Source organism: Nansenia antarctica, assembly GCF_963989245.1.
Source record: "Nansenia antarctica genome assembly, chromosome: 4".
NCBI lineage: Eukaryota > Metazoa > Chordata > Actinopteri > Argentiniformes > Microstomatidae > Nansenia > Nansenia antarctica.
In genome coordinates, this window is record NC_137689.1 from 73,440,761 (window position 1) to 73,455,130 (window position 14,370).

The following is a 14,370-nucleotide window of genomic DNA, read 5'->3' on the forward strand; positions in this document are numbered from 1 at the left end:
TACGATGAGCCAATGCAGCTAGGAGCGGCACGCCTGTCTCAGACCGAGCGACAGCGGCGTCAGAGAGAGGGGCGCTGTCTGTATTGCGGGCGGGCTGGACACCTAGTCGCTACGTGCCCGGAGAAACCGGGAAACGGGAGGGCTCGCTAATGTCGGGAGGGGCATTGGTGAGCCACGAGTCACCTTCCGCAATGGGCGATCACCGGACTTTTTTGGGGGTAACGATAGAGGGGGGACGCCGCATACGACGGGTGTGGGCGTTGGTGGACTCGGGGGCGGCGGGGAACCTTATGCACACGGGCTTAGCCCACGAGTGGGGACTAGCTCTAAAGGACCTTCCCGTTCCATTACCGGTCCGCGCCCTGGACGGCCGGCCTCTGGGGACCGGCTTCGTTACCCAGTGCACACCACCTATTCGCATCCAGGTGGAGCAAGAACAGTGGGAGCTCATCCAGTTTTTTATTATTGAGTCTCCCGACTGTCCTCTGGTCCTGGGGCACCCCTGGCTGGCGGTGCACAACCATAACATTAACTGGTCCACGGGGCGAATTACCAACCCTCCCAGAACCCCAACCCCATTCCCAGTCCCTTCCCACTCCCTAGCTACAGCCCCTAGACCCTTTTCCACGCTAGCGGCGGGGTCTACAAACATTCCAGTGACTCCGGCCGTAGTGGGCGTTCCCCAGGTCTATTGGGATCTGGGGGAGGTTTTTAGCAAGCAGCGGGCTAGGGAACTACCCTCCCACAGGACTTACGACTGTGCCATCGACCTCCTGCCCGGTACCACGCCCCCTCGGGGGAGATTGTTCTCCCTCTCCGGTCCTGAGACCCTGGCCATGAAGGAGTACATCGACGACGCACTCGCCGCGGGCCACATTCGCCCTTCCACCTCCCCGGCGGGTGCAGGGTTTTTCTTTGTGGCCAAGAAGGACGGGGGGCAACGGCCGTGCATCGACTATAGGGGGTTGAACAACGTCACGGTGAAAAACAGATACCCCCTTCCGTTGATGACGACGGCCTTTGAGTCCTTGCAGGGGGCCCGGGTCTTCACTAAGCTGGACTTACGAAACGCGTACAACTTAGTGAGGATCCGGAAGGGGGACGAGTGGAAAACAGCTTTTAACACCCCCAGAGGACATTACGAGTACCTAGTAATGCCGTTCGGCCTTGCCAACGCGCCAGCGGTATTTCAAGCGCTCGTTAATGATGTCCTACGAGACCTCCTCGACCACTCAGTCTTCGTCTACCTCGACGACATTCTAATTTTCTCCAAGGACCTAGCCCAACACCGAATCCATGTGCGACAGGTGCTCGAACGCCTTCTCCATCACAAACTTTTTGTTAAAGTGGAGAAGTGCGAGTTCCATGTGGACACTGTTTCCTTTCTGGGCTTCGTGGTGGACAAGGGGAATCTACTCATGGATCCCGGAAAGGTCAGTGCGGTGTTGGACTGGCCCCGACCCTCCTCTCTCAAACAATTACAACGCTTTTTGGGTTTCGCAAACTTTTATCGGAGGTTCATTCGCGGGTTTAGCGCCTTAGCGGCCCCGTTGACAGCCCTCACCCAGACTAGCCTACGCTCCTTTTCTTGGTCCCCGGAGGCGGACACCGCGTTCACGGCATTAAAACAGCGCTTCACCTCAGCACCCATCCTGGTGCACCCGAACCCGTCCCTACCCTTTGTTGTGGAGGTGGATGCCTCGGACATTGCGGTAGGGGCGGTTTTGTCACAGCGCTGCGCCAAGGACAATAAGACTCACCCCTGTGCCTTTTTCTCTCGCAGGCTGTCCGCGCCGGAGCGCAACTACGACGTGGGGAACCGCGAGCTGCTTGCAATCAAACTCGCGCTGGAGGAATGGAGGCACTGGTTGGAGGGGGCCGCGCACCCTTTTATAGTGTGGACGGACCACAAGAACCTGGCCTATATCCAGGGGGCCAAACGCCTCAACTCCCGACAGGCCAGGTGGGCGTTATTCTTCACCAGGTTCCAGTTCACGATCTCCTATCGACCGGGCTCTAAAAACACCAAGCCCGATGCACTGTCGAGGCAGTTCGATCCTGTGGACCTGGTGGAGAGTACGGATTCGATCGTCCCCACTGGCCTGGTCGTCGCCCCCGTGTCCTGGGGAATCGACAGGGTAGTGAGGACAGCGCTGAGGCGGGAGCCTGACCCGGGCGGGGGTCCGCCGGGGAGGCTCTACGTTCCGAAGACTGCGCGTGCACGACTGCTGCAGTGGGCGCACGCCTCCTCCCTCACCAGTCACCCAGGGGCCACCAGGACATTGGACTTCATACGAAGGAGGTTCTGGTGGTCCACAGCGGAGGGGGACACGCGCGCGTTTGTGGCAGCCTGTGCCCTATGCGCGCGCAGTAAAGCCTCCCGGCAACGGCCGCCGGGACTCCTACACCCCCTGTCCATCCCCAAACGTCCCTGGTCGCACATAGCCCTCGATTTCATATCGGGTCTACCCCCATCTGATGGGTTCACCGCCATACTAGTGGTGGTAGACCGGTTCTCCAAGGCGGCGCACTTCATCCCCCTCCCCAAACTCCCCACGGCCCAAGAGACGGCGGAGCTAGTGGTCCAGCACGTTTTCCGGGTGCACGGACTACCCCTGGACATGGTATCCGACCGGGGTCCTCAATTCGCCTCCAGGTTCTGGAAGGCATTCGCCACCAGCCTTGGCGCCTCCGTCAGCCTGTCCTCCGGGTTCCACCCCCAATCCAATGGGCAGACGGAGCGCGTCAACCAGGACCTGGAGGGGGTCTTGAGGTGCTACGTCTCCAGCAATCCGGCGACATGGAACCGGCGGCTGGCGTGGGCTGAATACGCCCACAACACCCTCCTCTGCTCCTCCACTGGCCTCTCCCCTTTCCAATGCCAGTACGGGTATCAGCCTCCCCTTTTCCCGGAGCAGGAGGAGGAGGCAGCTGTACCATCGGTCCAAGCCCATGTCAGCCGCTGTCGCCGTACCTGGAGGCGGGTAAGGGCGGCGCTTGTGCGGGCTTCGGACAGGTCCCAACGCCAGGCCAACCGCAGGCGCCGTCCGGCCCCGGTCTTCCGTCCTGGTCAGAGGGTCTGGCTGTCTACCCGGGACCTCCCCCTCCGGGTGGAGTCACGCAAGCTGGCTCCTCGCTTCGTGGGGCCGTTTAAGGTGGTGCGGCGGGTCAACGCCGTGGCCTACAGACTGCTACTCCCACCCTCCATGCGAGTTCACCCCACCTTCCATGTTTCACTCCTCAAACCCGTTGTTTTCTCCCCCATGGCCCCTCCACCCCGCCCCGCCCCCCTGCCCCGTCTCATTGATGGACAACCTGCCTACACGGTTAACAGGATTATTGACTGCCGGAAGGTGGGGAGGGGTCTCCAATTCCTGGTGGACTGGGAGGGGTATGGGCCTGAGGAGCGTACCTGGGTGCCTCGGCGGGATATTCTAGATCCGAGCCTCATCACGGACTTTCGCCGGCTCCATCCCGAGGCACCCGGGTGAACTTCTGGTGCCGTTCGTCAGGGGGGGGCACTGTTACAAGGGGGGTCAGCGAAGAGGACTCCCCATCGCCCCTACTGGTCGAAGAGCGACAGTGCTCCAGCCCTGGACTAATTATCGAATGATTGTTGTCACCTGTGAGTGTTTGTCAGTGTATTTAGGTGTGTCCCATTTCCTCGTTCCCTTGTCAGTCGATCACTTGTGTTACACCGTATGGAATGCTTCAGAACCCTGTGTATGTATTACCACTTCACATATCCGTTACCCGGAACGTAATTTGAACTTTGACTTTGTTTGCTGGTTTGCAACCTTGTACCGCCTTTGGAGCCCTTTGCTCAATCTTTAGTTTTCGTGCACTTTATTATTGACCGCAGTGCCGGAGTTATTATTACCTACGTGCTGAGCCCTACTGCTCCCCTTTTTGTTGTCCGGCTAAGAGTTTATGTTTGTACCTATGAATCATACGTCTCAGTAAAGAGAATCTTTATTTTATTACATCTCCGTCTCATTCTTTACTTACACCGCACCTGGATCCGACATTATTGTGTACACCCAGAACCTATTGAGAAACATAACAGAACCTATTGAGAAACATAACAAAAATTGTTTTTTTTACATAATCTGATCCATTAGGTGTTTATTAATGCCTGTGTGGTGTTATTTTTTAGTTAGTAATTAATAAAATTCAAAGGTTCCATCTCACAAAACATAATGGAATGGAAAAACGTTGACGCTCAATATCTCTGAACTACCCTAAACGGAGGTAGAACCTTATAATTCTACGCTCACGATATTTAGATGGAATAAACCCAAATAATAATGATCAGATTATGGGAAGCAAGTGGCAGTTCTTGGCTCGTATATAAGGTTCTTATCTTTGATGAGGGTTTTTTTTTCTGCCTTTTCCATCTTGAGTAAACCATTACCATATACTGTACCAGCACATTATAGTGAATACGTGGTACATACTGTATTCAGTTGGGCTGGAGGCTGGAGACTGAAGACGGAGGCTCTCTTTTTAAAATGTATTTTCAAGTTATTGTTTCTGAGTGGAGCAGTCCCACTCATATGTTTCTTTTTTATTGATAGAGACAGTAGAGATTTAGACAGGAACGATGGGTGAGAGAGAGAGAAGGGATGACATGCAGGATATGTCCGCGACCAGGAATCGAACCGGGAACCCTGCGGTTACATGGTCGACACTCTCTTTAATGTAACTGGAGACTGAAGACAGTCTCTCTTTAACACTAGAACATTCGTGCCTTTTTAACCTACTAAAAGAGCCGCCTCTACAATGCTCAAGCTGCTATTTACACACAACGACTACTAGTTGGCGCGTCTTGTAAATTAGCCTGCCTCCTACACAGAAAAACAGCAAAATAGCTTCATACTAGCTTATCCTGATGTGATTTTGAAAATGTAAGGATACTGGGTGGTAGAACGCACGTGTATCTAGGAAAAGTCATGAAAGGAGGGTCCTGATTGAGTGCAAAGATATAACATTTTTCTTTACTCACAGGGGTCAAATGACCTCACCCATGGCTGTTCGAGTGTTAATGTAACTGGAGACTGAATGAAGGTGGTCTCTCTCTCTAATGTAACTGGAGGGTGAGTGAAGGCTGGTCTCTCTCTAATGTAACTGGAGGGTGAATGAAGGCTGGTCTCTCTTTAATGTAACTGGAGGGTGAATGAAGGCTGGTCTCTCTCGAATGTAACTGGAGGGTGAATGAAGGCTGGTCTCTCTCGAATGTAACTGGAGGGTGAATGAAGGCTGGTCTCTCTCGAATGTAACTGGAGGGTGAATGAAGGCTGGTCTCTCTCGAATGTAACTGGAGGGTGAATGAAGGTGGTCTCTCTCTTTAATGTAACTGGAGGGTGAATGAAGGCTGGTCTCTCTCTAATGTAACTGGAGGGTGAATGAAGGCTGGTCTCTCTCGAATGTAACTGGAGGGTGAATGAAGGCTGGTCTCTCTCGAATGTAACTGGAGGGTGAGTGAAGGCGGTGGTCTCTCTCTAATGCAGCGTTTCCCAAACTGTGGGGCGCGCCCCCCCTAGTGGGGCGCGGGGGTACTGCAGGGGGGGCGCAGAAATAAAAAATAAGAATAAAAAAAACAACAACTGTGGGAATACTGCTGCCTTTTGCAACATCGTACCTGTGTGAGATAGGCTTTTCTGCTGTTGCTGCTATCAAAAGCAAATACAGGTCGAAGTTGAACATTGAGAATGAACTGAGAGTGGCAGTCTCAAAACAACAACCCCGCTTTGAGAAGATTTGCAAGGCAAAGCAAGCACACACAAGTCATTGATCGTAATTGTGATAGGAATGTGTGGAGTAAGAATAGTGATGCAGTAGAAATTAGTTAATGTTGATATGTTGAATATTTCAGTGGCACAGGATCATTTGCCAAGCACTTATGTTCCTTTTCAACCCATAATAAAATATAAAACTATAGTTGGATATACGTATGTGTCTTGTTATTATTAGAAGAGAAAATGTAATGTTTGTACAACTTTATACAATTAATTATATCAATCTAGGTGGGGACCGGGTTAGGGGGGGCTCGAAAATATTTCCAATTACCCAAGGGGGGCCTGATTGAAAAAGTTTGGGAACCGCTGCTCTAATGTAACTGGAGGGTGAATGAAGGCGGTCTCTCTTTAATGTAACTGGAGGGTGAATGAAGGCTGGTCTCTCTCTAATGTAACTGGAGACTGAATGAAGACGGTCTCTCTCTAATGTAACTGGAGGGTGAATGAAGGCGGTCTCTCTCTCTAATGTAACTGGAGGGTGAATGAAGGCGGTCTCTCTCTCTAATGTAACTGGAGGGTGAATGAAGGTGGTCTCTCTCTCTAATGTAACTGGAGGGTGAATGAAGGCTGGTCTCTCTTTAATGTAACTGGAGGGTGAATGAAGGTGGTCTCTCGCTAATGTAACTGGAGGGTGAATGAAGGCTGGACTCTCTCTAATGTAACTGGAGGGTGAATGAAGGCTGGTCTCTCTCTCTAATGTAACTGGAGGGTGAATGAAGGTGGTCTCTCTCTAATGTAACTGGAGGGTGAATGAAGGCTGGTCTCTCTCTAATGTAACTGGAGGGTGAATGAAGGTGGTCTCTCTCTCTAATGTAACTGGAGGGTGAATGAAGGTGGTCTCTCTCTCTAATGTAACTGGAGGGTGAATGAAGGTGGTCTCTCTCTCTAATGTAACTGGAGGGTGAATGAAGGCGGGTCTCTCTCTCTAATGTAACTGCTGTAGAGACAATAAAGGGCATCCTCTTCACTTCATTACTTTTCCATTATCATATTTCCCGTTGGGCGATCAGCCAAGAGTGAGTATTATTATGATCAAACTAGCTTTTTTGCCGTCAGACATAAACAGACTGAAATATGACACGATTAGTAGGGGCGGGGGCAGGGGCAGGGGGGGGTCATTTGGTTAATTGTGACTTAACTTGGCCCAACAAAAAAAAAAAAACACTGCCAATAATTGTTTTCTTTTTTTTTCCTTGGGAGGCAAGAGAGAGAAGAAGACAAAAAATGCTGTGCCACAGGCATGGCACCAACGCATGAATATGAATCACAAAACACAAAAAGCAAAGCAAAACAAGTTATGATTGCTCCTCCGCTTTTTGTTTTTCTCTCTCTCTCTCTCTCTCTCACTCTCTCTCTCTCTCTCTCTCTTATTGTCTTCATCTCCTCCAGAACAGTGCTTGTCTGTTGGCATATACGCTGGGAAATTATTCCTGTGCACAGTTCCGTGTGGGAGGGAGAGAGAGAGGGAGAGAGAGGGGAGAGGCAAAGGACTGTCTTATGTAACAGCTTTTCATAGCAATTGTTGGCTCTGATTTTGGATAAATAAATAAAATAACAAAACACACACACACACACACACACACACACACACCAGAGAGCGCTGGGCAACTGGTTGGACTGATCCTGGAGTCAGGTGGCAGAGATGAGTCAACACCATTAGCTGGCTCACCAGCGGGTGACACTCACAGTCTAATTAAAAGGCATTCCCTAGAAACACACTCGACAACAGGGAAGCTGTCCAAGAGATCAGGAGTGCCAGATGAACACCCCCCCCCCACCCCTCCACCCCTCCACCCACCACCACCATTACCCACCATGCCCCCCCTTGCCCACCCCCCATGTTGCATCCTTTCCTGTTCCACCCAGCTGTCTCTCTCTTCCCCCCTACACTGCTCTCCTCTTCCAACCCCCTCAATCTCTGTTGTTCCCACATTCTGTCGCTCAGCCTCTTCCCCCTCTCTCTCTCTCCCTCCCTCTCTCTCCCTCTCTCTCTCTCTCTCTCTCTCTCTCTCTCTCTCTCTCTCGCTCTCTCTCTCTCCCTCTCTCTCCCTGACACATCCCCAAACCTAACTATCCCCCTCTCCTCATCCCCCCCCCCCCCTCTCTCTCTCTCTCTCTCTCTCTCTCTCTCTCTCTCTCTCTCTCTCTCTCTCTCTCTCTCTCCCTCTCTCTCTCTGACACATCCCCAAACCTAACTATCCCCCTCTCCTCCTCCTCCTCCTCCTCCTCCTCTCCTTCTCCTCCCCTCAGCCAACCTCATACATTCCCTCCTTTCAGTTCATTTCTCTCATTTGTTCTCCTTCCACAAGCACGATGCGACAAGACTGCCATCTCTAGTCAGGAAATGTCTTCCCCCCCTCCCTCTTTCCTCCCTTCTTTCCTCCCTCTTCTTTCCTCCTACCCTCCTATCACTCCGTCACCCCTCCTCCTCCTCCTCCTCCTCCTCCTCCTCCTCCTCCTCCTCCACTACCCCCTGAGTGCCTTCAGACTGGCCGTGCCAACTGTGTCGTAGTGGAAGACTACTGCCATCTACTGGCCAGAGACGGTACTGTCCAGGGTTTGTGGGTTCTGAGCTGAGCTCTTCTCCTCAGCAGCTTGACAACGCTGCCATCTTCTGTCTCCACTGTCTATGAGACTTCTCGACCGATGTACGATAATAATAATAATAATAATAATAATAATAATAATAATAATAATAATGATAATAATAATAATGATAATGATAATAATAATAATAATAATAATAATAATAATGATAATAATAATAATAATAATAATAATAATAATAATGATAATAATAATAATGATAATAATAATAATAATAATAATAATAATAATGATAATAATAATAATAATAATGATGATAATAATAATAATAATAATAATGATAATAATAACGATAATAATAATAATAATAATAATAATAATAATAATAATACATTAGACTTATATAGCGCTTTTCTAAACACTCAAAGACGCTTTACAAACTGAACAGATCGAGTAGTAATAGTAAAAAGAAACAAGAAAGAAATAGAGAAAGAATGTATAGGGGTCTAATTAAGGTAGTGCTGGGGACATGGGAGGGGGAGGGGGAGAGGGTTAACTGGTGAAGGCGAGCTTGAAGAGGTGGGTTTTGAGGGCCTGTCTGATGTGGTTGGGGAGGGCGTTCCAGAGGGACGGGGCTGCGGCTGAAAAGGCCCTATCACCCCAGGTCCGGAGCTTGGTCCTGGTGGTCTTGAGGGTGGTTTGGTCGTCAGACCTGAGGCAACGGGAGGGGGGGGGGGGTGTGGAGGAGGACGAGGTCGGCGAGTTAGGAGGGGGCCAGATTGTTGTTGATGGCTTTGTAAGTGTACACCATGGAAAAGGAGAGACCGCACCCCGCAGAAAATCTTGCTAGCGAGGTGCTGGCAACGGAGCGAATTCCAATTGAAAGAGATAGAAGCCGCACACTCAGGTTCTAGATGCAAAAAAGTGATTTATTAAGACAACGGTTTTGGCCGTAGCCTTTTTAGACTTGACAAAGGCTACGGACGAATCTGTTGTCTTAATAAATCACTTTTTTGCATGTGGAACCTGAGAAAGATGCCGCTTCTATTCAATTGCAAGATGTACACCTTAACTGCTCCTCCTGAGACATCTACTACCCTCCAGCACTGTGTCTCCTGAGACATCTACTACCCCCCAGCACTGTCCCTCCTGAGACATCTACGACCCCCCAGCACTGTGTCTCCTGAGACACCAGCTTCCCCCTATACTGTACTGTGTCTCCTGAGATCTCTACTTCCCCCCCTCGTACTGTTTCTCCAGTGTCTATTAAAAACAAATACATATATATATCTTTCTTTCTTCTTCTATCACAGAGACTGCCAATGGCCCCTGGCCTGAGCCGGATTACTCTTCCTGCTACGACTGGTGAATTGATGATTTGCTTGTTTAGTCAAATGTATCGACTGTAAGTCGCTTTGCAATGAGGCGTCTGCTAAATGCCAAAAATGTAAATGTAAATGTGATCAGACACAGAATAACTGCCACAGAGCTGGCTTCAGTGTCTGAAGGCTTTCTGATGCAACAGGCTAAACATTCTGATGCAACAAGCTAAAACACCAACAGCCGGTTTCACAGACACGGCTTAAGCCTAATCCTAGACTAAAAAAACATCTTCAATGGAGATTTTACATTGAAAGTGTGATTTAGTCCAGGACTAGGCTTAAGCCTTGTCTCTGAAACCGGCCCCAACTGTTTTAAGCTAGTTCCAATCGTACTTTATACAACAGTTAGTTCCGACCAAGTAATTTGACTGGACAAGAGGCATTCCATGAGTGCCGATATACAGTATAACAGCACTGAGACTTTTAACTATATGTATCACTCCAAAATGACCGTTAATACAAAGTAGCTAGCCTGCAGATGTTTGTGTTCAGGTTACTAGGCAACAGTCCAGTTGAAGTTCAGTTGCGGAACTATTTTTTGTTGAAATATAAAAAATAAATGATTAAATAAACAAACAAATCATAATATGTTGTCGCTTATTACTGTTAACTAATAAATGGCGCTGTATAACTGTTACGATGGTCCAGATGCACATCGATTAGTTAGTTTGATTAAGCTCATTTTAGTAATTAATAATTAATAAGAAATGACCTTGCCCCCGCCCAGCTAGGTTTCCCCCTCCTTTTTTTCTGTCTTTGATTTCGTTTATTGTTTTCTTGCCATTTGCCTAAAACACATGTTGTGTGTCCAAGTAATGATGCCGTAGTTCAGTTGGCGGCTTTTGGATGTGTGTGCGTGTGTGTGTGTGTGTGTGTGCGTGTGTGTGTGTGTGTGTGTGTGTGTGTGTGTGTGCGTGCGTGCGTGCGTGCGCGCGAGTGTCGATATACGTTGGGATGTGAGTGAACTGAGGAGAGAGTGGAGAGCAGCGAGTGGTGAGAGTAAGAAAGTTGAATGTTTGGAGACCAGAGCCGGGGTATTATTGAGTTGTGTTTAGTGTGAGAAATGTGAGAAAATAGTAACCAACTGTGGTAACCTAACTAATGAATAATGGGAATGCCATCCAGGATTCAAGTTAACCTTTTATTCAAGAACAGGTGGTAACAGCGTGGTACTCCGGGCACTGTCTGGCTTACTCTGGGACCCCGGCTATATAACAGGTAACTCCAGCCCAACACCTCTGGGGTTCCCCTACTGGCGTGGGGTGGTACTACAGGTAGTCTAACCAGGATATCACATCCCTCCCCCCTTAAGCTGAACCTACCACGGGACCTGAGACACAACATAAACAATAACATTATAATTTTTCTTCCCTTGAAAAACTAGGAAGGTGGGTAGACTGTCACCTTCCCAGCAAGCTCCCAGAGCGCATTCTTGCTCTTTCTTGAGGGAGCTCACTATTCTTATTCTACAAAGTCTTTCAGACGAGCAGGAGTCTGTTTTGTCCTCATGGAGCGACGTAGTGCCAATGGAGGCTCTGCTCTCCCGTCCAGCGTAGTGTCAGCAGGAGGCTGTTCAGGAACACCTGTAGGGGCTGTTACTCTCTCACTGACTGGAGTGGTAAGGACAGTATCCTCCGGCAAGGCCTCTGATGAATGTCCTGGATCTGGTAGGTTGATAGGCTCTGTAGTCTGCTCAGATGTAGTCGTGTCGCTGGTTGTTGTTGCGTAGCGCTTCCTGATTTGGTCGACATGTCTCCTTGTGGAATGTCCACTACCTGTCTGTACTGTATACGATACAGGTCCTGTGCTTTCCTCAATGATGGCTGGTATCCACCTTGGTCCATGGCTGTAGTTCCGGACATACACCTCATCCCCAGGAGAAAAGCTCCTCCACTTGCTGTGTGCGTCATGTTGTTTCTTCTGTTTCAGCTGATTCTGCCTGATTTTTGTCTTCACATCTGGCAGCAGCAGATCCAGTGTGGAACGTAATCTTCTGGACATGAGCATTTCAGCTGGTGCCAAGCCAGTTGTTGTTTGTGGTGTGATTCGGTAGTTAAACAGAAATCTGGCTATTCTTGTCTCCAAGGTCTCTCCCTTCACCTTCTTTATCCCTTCTTTGAATGTCTGTACTGCTCTTTCTGCCAGGCCATTCGATGCAGGGTGGAATGGTGCGGATGTCACATGCTGTATGCCATTCTGCTTCATGAACGCCTCGAACTCAGCACTTTTGAAGCATGTTCCGTTGTCTGATACCAGCATCTGTGGCAAACCGTGTGTGCTGAAGCACTGTCTGAGCTTTTCGATGGTTGTTTGACTGGTCGCTGTGTTGGTTGGATACACATCTATCCATTTTGAGTGCGAGTCCACGATGACCAGGAACATCTTTCCTAGGAAGGGACCTGCATAGTCGATGTGGAGTCTGCTCCATGGCGTCTCAGGCCACTCCCATGGGTGTAGTGGGGCACACGCTGGAGACTTCCTGCTCTCTTGACATGCCTGACAGGACCGCACTTCCTGTTCAATCTCCATGTCCATTCCTGGCCACCATACATATGAGCGTGCTAGGCCCTTCATCCTGGATATTCCCGGGTGTGTGTGGTGTAGCTGCTTTAATATGGCCATCCTTCCTCTCTTCGGAATGACCACTCTCGCCCCCCAAAGCACACATCCATCCTTCACACTCAATTCCAGCCTCCTCTGACTGTATGGGCTGACTGATGGGTCCACCTCTCTTGGCCATCCCTTCAGGCACCACTCATGCACCTGGGAGAGTGTTTTGTCCTTGGCCGTCCACTGCTTCACCTGAGCTGTTGTGATCGGTGGGTCATCCATGACCTCTATCATGAGTACTTTGTCTGCATCCTCCTCTTCTTCGGCCTGGGGTAGGGGCAACCTGCTCAACGCGTCTGCATTCGCGTGATCTTTACCTGGCTTGTACACTATTTTGTACTCGTATGATCTCAGCAGGACTGCCCACCTTTGCACTCGGGGCGACCCCATCTGTGGCACTGGTTTCTTCTCATGAAACAATGATATCAATGGCTTGTGGTCAGTGCTGATTGTGAACGTCCTTCCATAGAGGTACTTATGGAACCGCTTAATCCCGAATATTATTGCTAACCCTTCTTTGTCGAGTTGTGAATAACCTTTCTCTGCAGGTGTCAGCGTGCGTGACATGAACCCCACTGGTCTCTCACTTCCGTCTTCCATCACATGTGAGAGCACGGCGCCCACTCCGTAGGGTGAGGCGTCACACGCCAGCACCAACTCTTTGTCAGTCGTGTAGTGCACTAACACTTTGGCTGATTGGAGTAACTGTTTCGATTTCTGGAAAGCTTCTTCCTGTTCTCTGTTCCAGGCCCATGACACACCTTTTCTCAGCAGATGATGTAATGGGGCTAGGTGTGTGGCCAGGTTAGACATGAATTTATTATAATAATTCAACAAGCCCAAATATGCTTTCAGCTCTGTCACTGTGTTTGGGGGTGGGGCTTCCTCTATGGCTCTCACCTTGCTCTCCACCGGATGTAAGCCTTCAGCATCGACCTTGTGTCCTAAGTACTCGACTTCATCCTGCAGGAACGCACACTTCCGTCTGTGTAGTCGCAGACCCGCTTCTTTAAGCCGTCGGAGTACGTTGTCCAGCGTGCTCAGGTGCTCTGCTTCATCTCTCCCGGTGAGTATGATGTCATCCAAGTACACTGCTACTTGGGGCAGGCCCTGCAGTAGGCTCTCCATCATTCTTTGGAATATTGCTGGTGCTGATGATACTCCAAATGGTAGCCTATTGTAGGTGAACAGGCCTCTCTGTGTGTTTACTGTTAGGTACTTCTTTGATTCCTCCTCCATCTCAATTTGTTGGTAGGCGTGGCTTAAGTCAAGCTTGGAGAACTGTTTTCCTCCCGCCAGGGCATTGAAGAGGTCCTCGACACGGGGGATTGGGTATTGTTCTAGAGAGGATGCGTTGTTTACTGTGAGTTTGTAGTCCCCACATATCCGGACCGCACCATCTGGCTTCAACACAGGGACTATGGGTGCTGCCCACTCAGCATACTTAACTGGTGATATTATGCCCTCCTTCAACAGTCTGTCCAGCTCCTCTTCCACCTTGGACCTCATGGCATATGGAACAGAGCGAGGGCGATAGAATTTTGGACAGGCTTCGGCAGACACCCGAATTGTTGCTTTCATGCCTTTTAACATGCCTAGCTCTTTTTTGAAAACTTCCTCATTTTTAATGAGTACTTCCTGTAGTGTTTGTGCCTCTGTACTCACATTCTTTATTTCATCCCACTTCAGCTTTATGGCTTCCAGCCACCCTCTTCCTAATAAGCTAGGTCCCGCACCTTTCACCACTACTAGAGGTAATGACTTCACCTGCTGTGCGTGTCTCACCTCCACTTCTGCTACACCTACTACACTGATTTGTTCACCAGTATATGACTTCAGTTTGAGTTTGGTTTGTCTTATTTGTGGGCGTTGTTTTTCTCCCCACGTCTCATTGAACTTGCTCTCATTCATAATGCTCACACTGCATCCTGTATCAATTTCGAAATGTACTGTCTTCTTGTTTACTCCAATATGTATAACAAAAGGTTTCACTTTCTGAATCGTTGTTTCCGTTTTCAAGCAGGCTAACGTGA